Genomic DNA, 11,223 nt, shown 5'->3' on the forward strand with positions numbered 1-11,223 from the left:
TTACTAGTGTCAAATGAGGTGAAGCAGTGGCCGGAGGTGCGAACCCTCATTAGGCGGGAGGATGGGAGGGGGGATGAAGAGGGAGGGAAAAGATGGAAGGGAGGGAGGAGGAGGGAGGGTAAAGTTGGGAGGAAACAGAAAGAAGGGCAAGGAAAGAAATATAACTGAAGTAAAAAGTGTGTGTGTGTGTGTGTGTGTGTGTGTGACAAAGAGGGAAAATGCAAGAGAGAGAGAGAGAGAGAGAGAGAGAGAGAGAGAGAGAGAGAGAGAGAGAGAGAGAGAGAGAGAATCTCCTGTCCTGGGGCTGACCTCTCTCTCTCATCAGAAGAAATTTTGGGGTGCTAAGACGGGGATGAGGAGGGGCGGGGAGGGTGGGTAGGGACCGGGGAAGAGTGAGGTGGCTATGGACGATGAATAGGTTCACCTAAAGCCCCGTTCACACTGTGCCGACTCTGGGTCAAGACAACCCAGCGACTTCTGCATTTGACAAGTCGGCTCCTACGCTCCAAGATTTTTTTAGCGTCTTGAGCCCCGTTCACACTGTGCCGACTGTCGGCCACGACTACCCACGACTCTAGGGTACACGAGGTCTTGGGTGATGATGTGAAAGGGTCGGGCATGTCTTGAAAGATATCTTGAGACTGTTGCCGAATGCTGCGCCGACGTCGTGACGGGAGTCTGGAGTCGTGAGGGTTAGCACGACATGCTGGCAACTAGTTGGCCGAATGTCCCAGACAGTTGGCAAGACACCAAGACCCCAATAAAACCTCCCCACCCCCTTTCCGGTGCGTGGGAACCAACTTATCAAATGGAAAAGTCGTTGGGTTGTCGTGGCCTGGAGTCGGCACAGTGTGAACAGGGCTTTGGTGCCGGCTACCATGATTGCCGACTGTCTGGGACATTCGGCCAACTACTTGGCAGAATGTCTGCGGCATGCTGCCAACTAATCTCAAGACGAGTCTCAACGGTCATTTTTCGAAATGGCGCCATGTCTATGACAGCCACGAATCTGCCGACCGATTGGCCGACAGTCTTGATGGTCTTGACGACAGTCTTCCAGATTGTCTGTCAACTGGTTGGCCGACTAGCTGGCCGACAGTTGCCAAGGAGTTGGCCGACGGTCTTCCTGACGGTCTCCGCGACTCTCTTGGGGACTGTCTTGACGGCAGCCTTTCTGTTCCTTTAAATACGGAATCGCTCTGTATTCGAGAATGAAATGTATCGTTCCGTTTTGAACCAATACGGAACGGCATTTGTTCCGTACGGTATTTTGTTATCTGAATGGTCAAGCAGATAAAATTCAGTATCTTAAAATTGTAGTGAGCGCCCGTAAAATTTGCCAAAGGTTCGTCCTAAAATACGTGTAAAATACGCGACGTAACGTCCCTCCCCCCTCCCCCTTGCCTCCACCAGCAGCGTGCTGCGTCTATCACTCATTGCATGCTTGAGAAATTTTAGGGTTGCCACCCGTTCCTTTAATATGGATCCATTCCGTATTGGAGAGTGAGATGTTGCATTCCACATTTTTCTGACCTCAGGGTGGCAACCCTAGTTGTGTCATTCAACACAAGAGAGATCGAGGCAAACGGAGTGCGTGCGTACTGTGTGGGTCCCAAGTTTGTGCCAGCGAAACGTAACCATGCCCAGAAGTTGTTAATGTGTTTGTGATTGCAAAATAAAAATATAAATTTCTTGATGGCGGAAGTGTTAGCCAATATTTCTGAGCCGATCGACAGTCGTCACGAACGTCCTTCATCAGGCGAAGACTGTCGTCACGACAGTCCCTCATCATTTTTAAGTAGTCGGCACAGACGACAATGCCGACAGGAAACGGTAAAAATTTGAAAAATGGCCCCGACAGTCGTCACGACTGTCTCAAGACAAGCCAAGACTGTTGACGACAGTCGTCACGACTGCCCCAGACCTCCCTCAGACCTCAACCGGAAGTGACGGTTGGTCCAGACACTTGCCGACTCTTGTCGTGAAAGTATAGCATGAAATACTTTTTTGCGCTAACCCTCACGACTCCAGACTCCCGTCACGACGTCGGCGCAGCAGTCTCAAGACCTCTTTCAAGACATGCCCGACCCTTTCACATCAACACCCAAGACCTCGTGGGTTGTCTTGGCCCAGAGTCGGCACAGTGTGAACGGGGCTTAACTGAACATCACCATAGCCGATCCAGGATCCAGGACATCATCCTAAGGTAGGGGAGGTTATAACGTTAATAATTGTATTCCGTAAAGAATATCCTTATAACCAAAAACTAATTAAAATTATGAGTATTCTTTTTTTCTTGAACACAACATTGAATAAACAACAGAACAATAATATGAAAATACGTATAGCCACCGTTGCCAGATTGTCGTACTCAGAATATAGTATTTACTGGTTTCTGACGCCTAACTATTGCCAAAAAACATCAGAATTTAACTCTTTTAACGATAACTATAAATTAGTTTCGTTAATGGAGCCCAGAAGACAGTTTGGGGTAGGAAGGCGGGAAACATAATCGGCTGAGTACGACAATCTGGCAACGTTAAGGCTGTAGCCAGCAGGCCCGCCATTTTGAGGTATCAGATACCTGAAATAGCATATTTTTACTGCGCAAAGCAGGTGATGTCACTTATTGTGACTTCGTAAGCTTTCATATTTATCTATTTGTGTATATTTCATGGTGGCAAAACATAAATTACTAGTTTCATATTTACTAGTGACACGAATTTGTGACTGCTTATCAGAATAGAATTTCACTCTCATAAGTGAATCAGACCCCACAGAAATATTACCAGTGTGTGTATGAATGAATACAAAGATAAGCACATAATTTGATTTAACTCTAGGATGTCTCGTGGATTATTAATAAATAAATAAAAAAAACTATCCGGATAGGCTGCTCTTTAGCCTGTTACCTTCAATGGCCCCCAAAAAACAGTCTCTCCGCCAAGTTTGTATCCCACATTTGGTGATGTTGGTGGTTAGGTGAGTGTTCTACCGCTAGTTGGTTCCCGGATAAGGAAAAACCATTGCCCGTCAAGGTTATTTATTTGATAAAAACATACAAGGTCATTAAGAAAGACACAGCACAAACGAGACGTTGTTAAGTGTATGTGCATGTATGTGAATGTTGTGCAGTGTAAGTGACATTGAAGTGTTGGTGTATGTGTGGAACAATATGTATAAGTTAACAATAGGAGGACGTGGACAGACAGTTGAAGATAAACAATTAACAGAAAAAGTTAACAATGAACACGGGAAGAGAGACAAGACAAGGGACAACATAGCAACAATAACAAAATATAGAGTTTGTGCTGTTGCACCCATTTTCCTTGAGTCATCGGGAGGAGCACACGATAATTTGTAGGAGTTACTGCTACAATGTTAGGTACGCCTTTTGGTAAAAATTTGAAAAGATTAGAAAAACAGTTAGAGACCCAAGCTCTGGTGGTAAAGTGACAACGGCCCCGACTGGACGTTGGTGAAGGTATATGAGGTACCTCAAACTGTCATTCCACAAGATCCACCTGAAGCCGAGGAGTTGGTCAGGTTCTTCGATTGTACTTATGTTAGTGGCTCCTTTCGACTGATGCATGAGCCAGTTAACCATATCCAGTGATGCCCTGATGCCTCTGATAATGCGTCACATTCCACCTGTTTGACCCTCACGTATGGAATGTGCATGACGCCACCATGAAGAACGATGCCAGGAGGGTGTAATAATAAATTCTTCAACCTCGTTGATCACACTATACCCATCCACCAGTCTGGCCACAGGTGGGCACGATAACAGAAAACCTTATTCCCGATATCTGATAACTTGGGATAAATTGGGAAACCTTATCGATGATAACCGATATTCGTTAACTGGAGACACAAATATACGCGATAACCGATACCCGATATAAATCCTAGTGTTTTAATGTTGTGATCTAACTATGAAATCTCTTCACCGAACATATTTCATACCCCGAAGTTTTTTTCATACAACACCGGGCGCCCGGGCCACGCATGCGCAGTAGGGAGGAGACGTTTTTTTTTCTGAAAGGCGGAAAAAAGTAGCGATTATCAATAGTTTGGTTACAAAAGTAACGAAGATACCGATATTTATATAAATAAGTAGCGGATGGTCGATAAGCCGATTTTGTTATCAGCGATAAGTATCGCGATAACTTATCGCGATAACGCCCAGCTATGAGTCTGGCGACTGACTAAATTGTTTTTTGTTTGATTAAATTACTTTCTTTCCTAGCCAAAATTGTGACTTATCCTGTGATATTTTTCCTAGCCAAAATTGTGACTTTTTCTGTGACTTTATAACCGGCTACCGGGACAAATATGGCGTCCAAATCTCGGGTTGTCGGTGCTCTACCAAGGGACTCGATCATAGCCAACTGACCTTCAGATTCACTAACGCCTCGCAGATACGACAATCTTAAGTGGATCCAATATGGCTGAAATAAGAATGTCGTATCTTGCGATTCACAAAAAAATCTCAAGTCCGCCATGTTTAGATTTTCCTGCCTTAACGCTGTTTCACACTCCCGCCGACAGACGGCGTAGTGTGTTGTTGACATATTTCGTTCAACCAATGGCAGCGCTCGATACATACGTACTCTAGAGACAGTAGCCAATCACAGGAACCTCAACACCAGTGCAGCACGTGACCCGTGCCAGAGGCAGGCGATGTTGCCTGCCCCACCGGGAGTACGGAGATGAAGTGAGGAAGTTCAGGTAAGCCAATCACTTGTCATGTGGAGAGTCAGCTTGGTATATTGTTGCTAAAACGTGCTAGTGAGTGAAACATTTTTGTTAACCTGCATGAAGGTATCCTTTAGGTAACGTTATAAACGTGCCTTTCTGTCAGTTTTTAGCCATGACTTTGTCCTCCAAGTTGTCCATGATCAGTCTCATTACCCTGTTTTGACCTCCTCTGTAGGTAAAAGTGTAATATACTTGCATGCACCAAGTTATCTCACCATGGAGAGGGGAAGGGATATGGGGGCCCACACACTTCAGTACGTGGTGTCATTTCAGTATTTTCATAGAGGTGAGGCCATTTACTGAGCAGCAGAGCTTAGCAAACATATCAGTCATTAAGATTTGCCACCAGGGCACTGCCCAGCAATGTGGCTAGGATTAGGAGTGGAGCTCAGACATTGTCAGCTGCTCAGATATTGGGAAGTAGATAAAACGGCATACTTTCCAAAGAGCAGCTCGCTGTATTATGGCTTAAAACACTGTCGCACTACTATAAATGCAATAACAATAAGTAAAAAGCTCTTTCATAGTGCTTGAGATAAACTAACTTCCTATTAAAACATAGATACTTTAAATTCACTATTATAACTTAGTCATTGTATTTCTTTGTTTTCTTCATTTCCACAGATTAAGTTTATTAACTATGTAAACTTTCTACTTCATTGCTTCTTAACCTTTAACTACTAGCCAGTCACTTTAACCTCTCTCTCTCTCTCTCTCTCTCTCTCTCTCTCTCTCTCTCTCTCTCTCTCTTATGATCCTGGTTATGATGACCAAGCAAATAATTTTCCTTTTATAGGAGACTGAGTGTAACCTGTAAGTGTAGTGGGTGCTACAACACCTAGCAGCCCATATGTCCCAGCAGTGGTGCAGCGTCGGACCCTTAAACTTCCAGGCAGGAGACACAAGATGGACACAAGAAAAAAGGTTCTGAAGGAGCAAGACCAAGCATATATTACTGGATAGTTTGCAGAAATGTGTAGATTTCCTTGAATCGTCTCAACCAGAATGACTGCAATAGCTGGACCTTTACAGGACTTTGTTGAATATTGCAGGGCATGAAATTCTGTATTTCTTATGCATCACTAAAGGTCTCTTTTGATTTCTTCAAACATGTTTTGTATTTGCAATTTATTTAATTGTTTTCTGTTGGAAATAACATATAAAAAGATGTTTAATAGCAAGCTGTGAAGAATTGCTCCAAATAGTACACACCACGGTGCTATATGCTTTACATTTTATTAAGTGTATAATAAGCTCAGCCATATTGTCCTGCAGTTAATTTTTAGTCAGATAATTTCTCCCCTTTTTTTACAATTTAAGTTGTGATTGTGTTCATGTATACCAGCAGTTCTTTCTTTAATTATATTAGTAAAGAAGTTGTTATTATATATATGAAGTCAGATTAAGTGACTTTCAAAAGCAATATAATTAAGTCCATTTAGCCTGTGTCACTCTCAAAGTTATACGCCTCCGTGGTCTACTGGTTAGCGTGCCTGGCTTCTACTCCGCAGGCCCGGGTTCGAATCCCGGCCCAGGCAGTCTGCGTGCAGCTCACCCAGCTGTTCATCCTCCCTCTTGGGCTGGTCGATAAATGGATACCTGGGGAAATCTGGGGAAGGTAATCTGTGGTAACCCAGATATTACACTGGCCCTGTGTCCCAAGGTAATGGGGGCTCCCTTCCACCACAGTCTCAAGGGTCAATGTTACGGAGATGAGCACCGAGGCCATGCGCTGCTACTACGTATCCCCCCAACTTTACTACTCTTACTCTCAAAGTATATAATTGTGTGTTTGTGTGTATGTGAGTGTGTGTGTGTGTCACATCCTGGAAAGCCCAAGACTTCTTTCAAAACTCTGATGACTCGAGAAAGAGTCTGGCTTCCAGCTATATCTTGAGAGCCAACAGTCATCGTGGAAATTTTCTAGGTATAGTGGAATGTGTTTTGACAGTGGGCAGTGCCATTGTCTTTGAAGAACTCTACCGAGTTCTTAACGAAACACACCCATACACCAATTTGCTCGATGATTTCCTTTATTTTATTGCCAGTACACTATTTAACACATTTAAATATTTAATAATGTATATATCAATGCCCACTTTTTCATTATGTTCTCAACTTGTGAGTCAGTACTTTAGTAAGGTTAGGTTACATAAATGAAAAAAGTGCATATTTGAGTTAAAAACAGAAACATTATTTTCTTGTCAATACCCAAAAAATAACTTGAATTTCAAGGAGAAAGATTTTTTTTATAGTCTATGGACAAAGAACCTTTATTTTCTGGTTTTAATGTTGTGCTATAAGTAGAAAATGAAGTAATTATATATTTTTCACTTAACATGAAATAAATATCAATATATATAAATATTTTGCCTCAACCTAAAATCATAAAATACTTTTTCAATTATAGTAGCTATTAAACTATGAGTGGGAATAAAACTGGGTGATGAATCAAACCTTGACAGGTGTTGCTAGGTTGCTAATTTACCAGCAATAGGTTACCATGTGATGGAGATGAGCACCGAGGCCACACACAGCTATGCGTATGCCCCCAACTTCACCCTACCCTTACTAGACACATCATCTATAACACCCAGTAAAACTAGCATACTAAATAGTAAATGTAATACCTTAATACAGTAAATATCATTGAGACAAGAATGAGCCATGGGATGACTTAATTACCAAAATATCCAACAAACATGATGCATGTTGCAAAGAATGGGTAATTGCTTAGCAGGAGCAGTCTATTTGAGATGCATATTACTTATTTCCTGTGATATGTTATGATGCTTTTTAATGGGGCTCTGTTTATTACCACAATAATTCAGCTATGAAAGTGCTACAGCAAATTTACCCCAGAATTCACTATAACAAGCTCTGCGGCATATATTGTCCAGCCGTCTTCACTCCCAAATCTATTTACAAACTAACAGACTCGTTTTAACCTAGTGGATGGTAACCTAACTCTGCTAAAATTGTAACCTATAATTGCCGCTGGGGATAGTAGCCTATCGTTATAGAGGAGAGTAAACTGTCAACCCAAGTATGAGACTCACCAAATCAGCTCTAGTACTTTCATAATTGCTTCCTGGTGATAACTAACTCCACAAAAAAAGACATGATAATTTACCCAGTAATGAATAGTTTGTGTCTCTAAAATAGGTCGCTAAAATCTGCTAAACAATGGCAAGGGGACACCCAGAAATATGTTCAGGGAGATTGGAGGGCAGAGAAAAAGACAAGATAAACTTTGGGGGTGCAGGGCCTGAAACCTCATCAACGGTAAGCGGGTGGGGCCCGGCCCATCCTTGGTTGTGCTAGTGGTCTAAGGTATTACAAACTACAAATTAAGACTAAATTATTCACCGAGCATGTATGAGTACCCACATTACCCCCTGGTGGATCTCCTGCGAAAATTTCAAGCCCTCCATATATATTATCACGAGTGTTTACGGCAGGATATTTGATTCAGTAGTGTAGGAGTTCACAGTCACTACATATTCAGTGAATGGTATTATATACGGTTGACACGTCCTTATAAAGCAATGTTTTGATAGCACTGTGACGTTTTGTTCATTATTTTGGCAGCGGGTCTTCCTCTTCTTCTTCATTCCTCCTTGTGTTGTGGAGAAAATCTGCCCTACGTACGGGTCACGATATCTTACGCCATGTCTGGAGCTGCCGTAAAGTTACGGTGCCGGAAGAGTGTCGTAACTGTTTAGTGAATAGCCCAAAGCAGCCGAAAGTTGCCTTAAGACATTTTTTGTGACTTACGAACGTCGTAACTCGTTAGTGAATCCTGGCCCTGGAGGTCCACGCCACACCACCCAGGAGGAAGACGAGCGCATCATCAGCCAAGCAAGAGACAATCCCCTCACCACAGCTGTGAAGATCAAGGTCACCACGGGCATTAACGTAGGGATCACCACGGTGAGGAAGAGACTCCATGAAGCTGGCCTGCACCACCGGACGCCAGCCACCAAGCCCTTCCTCACCGACACCAACAGGGAGGAGCGCCTGGGCTTCGCTTTGGAATATCTCCCGGTCGAGGCAACGTTTTGGGAACAGGTCGTCTTCTGCGACGAGAAAACGTTTGCCTCTGACGACCACGGGAGACTACACTGCTGGCGTCTCGACAAAACAAGGTGAGAATAAGAAATAAATTCAACCGTGAACTGGTATAAAGCCACCACTATAAAGTCGCAGAGAGGAAGCAAATGGCTGTATTTAAAAAAGTAATTAATTACAGTAATTTTCAAAGGCATTAGTGACATAGTCCATTTCATCAACTTTACATTCATATCTGTTACTTTACTGTAAGCACTTTTATAAAATTAGCAGACCTTAATACTTCATTAAATATTCACAGATTGTTTTCCCTTTTTTCTGACTCGCGAAACTGTCCACCCTCCTCCCCAAGACTCTCTTGCTAGCCTCTCCCCATCCCCCTCTGGCTGTGGGTAGCAGTTGGGTGCGGTGCACACACACACACACACACACACACATCGCCAGCTCAGTTGTTGTTGCCGCCCGAGGATTTATTATCGGGTTCTTTAGTAGGCTATTAATATCAGTTCTGATGCCACGCATTGCCCCTAATAAGACTTTTTCGTTTACCTTTTTGAGCTATTTGTCAAAAGAGTGCCACGATCTTTGAGTATTTATGACATTATGTTTTACAACGAGTCCATGCTGGTTTCTTGAACAGTTAATTCTATTGTTACAGAAAATAATGGTGACTTTATATTTGTTGACGGTACTATAATATTCTAAGCAATAATATATATGCATATGCAGTGAATATTGACATCTAAAACTTTTTATATGCCAAAAAAGCTGAAAATATAAAATTTTTTTATGTCTTCATAAAATAAATTATCACACAATCTCTCTCTCTCTCTCTCTCTCTCTCTCTCTCTCTCTCTCTCTCTCTCTCTCTCGGATAATAAACATATATTCATTAAGGCTTCAATTATTTAAACAGAAAATACTTATATTTCTTAATTCTAATTTCAGGTATGAAACTCAAAACATCAACTATTCGAGAAGGAGTGGCAGGATAACGGTCGGACTCTGGGGGTGGATGTCAGCAAGCGGACCTGGGGAGCTAGCTGAAATTGAGGAGCGCCTGACTTCACTTCAATATGTGGAGATATTGGACACAATTATGCTGCCAACTGTAAGAGCAATGCTGATACCACCACCACAACCAATTTTCATTGCGATGGATAATGCTCCAACCCACAATTCCCAGGCCGTAAAGGAATGGTTCAGGGCAGTACTGTCCAAACTTTTTCGCCTATTGTACCCTTTATTACATTCTCCCACTGTTACGAACCCCCTATGGCTGACTAAAGTCAATTATATATATCATATTTGCATTACATTACATTATATTTACGTACACGTACAAAACGCGTCCTTTCTAGGTAACCAACCGTCCCTCCCTCTCTCTTTTCCTTCATAGAACATGGGAAGTTTCTGCTGTGTGTGTGTGTGTGTGTGTGTGTGTGTGTGTGTTCATCGTCTTTTCACGTACCCCTTTGATCTATGCTGCGTACCCCGAGGGGTACGCGGACCCCAGTTTGGACAACACTGGTTCAGGGAACACCCGGATGTTGTAAGACTTCCCTGGCCATCAAAGTCTCCAGATTTGATGCCCATTGAAAATCTTTGGGCAAAAATGGTAAAAAAATGGGACTGCAATGTGCCCAGAAAAAAAGAAAACCTTATTGCTCATGCAAAAGACATATGGGATGATTTACGGTCAGAAGATGTATGTAATAATCTAGTAATGTCTATGCCAAGGAGGCTGGAAGAAGTGATAGAAAAGAGAGGATTCTCTACGAAATACTAGTTGTAAAAGTGGTGTGTGTGTGTGTGTGTGTGTGTGTGTGTGTGTGTGTGTGTGAGAGAGAGAGAGAGAGAGAGAGAGAGAGAGAGAGAGAGAGAGAGAGAGAGAGAGAGAGAGAGCATTAAAGCATGTCAGACAATGGAACAATAATGTCTCCAGATACTGAGATTCATATTTTATTATATTTTACTTGTTGGATTGATGTCCATCTAAGACGTTAACGGTAGCTAGCTGTGAACTATGGAAAATATTTAGTTTTAATGTGTGTGTGTGTGTGTGTGTGTGTGTGTGTGTGAGAGAGAGAGAGAGAGAGAGAGAGAGAGAGAGAGAGAGAGAGAGAGAGAGAGAGCATTAAAGCATGTCAGACAATGGAACAATAATGTCTCCAGATACTGAGATTCATATTTTATTATATTTTACTTGTTGGATTGATGTCCATCTAAGACTTTAACGGTAGCTAGCTGTGAACTATGGAAAATATTTAGTTTTAATGTGTGTGTGTGTGTGTGTGTGTGTGTGTGTGTGTGTGTGTGCCCGCATGTGCCTGTGTGCGCGTATGTGCCTGTGTGCACGTATGTGCGTGTGTGCTCGTATGTGCGTGTGTG

General features: G+C 42.6%; 1 long non-coding RNA gene across 1 annotated transcript; it reads left to right on the forward strand.

Annotated features, from left to right (window-relative positions):
* The first annotated feature begins 3,052 nt into the window (after positions 1–3,052).
* LOC126984306 (uncharacterized) lies at positions 3,053–10,037 on the forward strand. Its single transcript, XR_007736569.1, has 3 exons — positions 3,053–4,731; positions 5,558–8,909; positions 9,781–10,037. It is a non-coding gene; the product is annotated as an uncharacterized LOC126984306 (long non-coding RNA).
* Positions 10,038–11,223: the final 1,186 nt, after the last annotated feature.

This window comes from Eriocheir sinensis, chromosome 5, assembly GCF_024679095.1.
Source record: "Eriocheir sinensis breed Jianghai 21 chromosome 5, ASM2467909v1, whole genome shotgun sequence".
Taxonomy (NCBI): Eukaryota; Metazoa; Arthropoda; class Malacostraca; order Decapoda; family Varunidae; genus Eriocheir; species Eriocheir sinensis.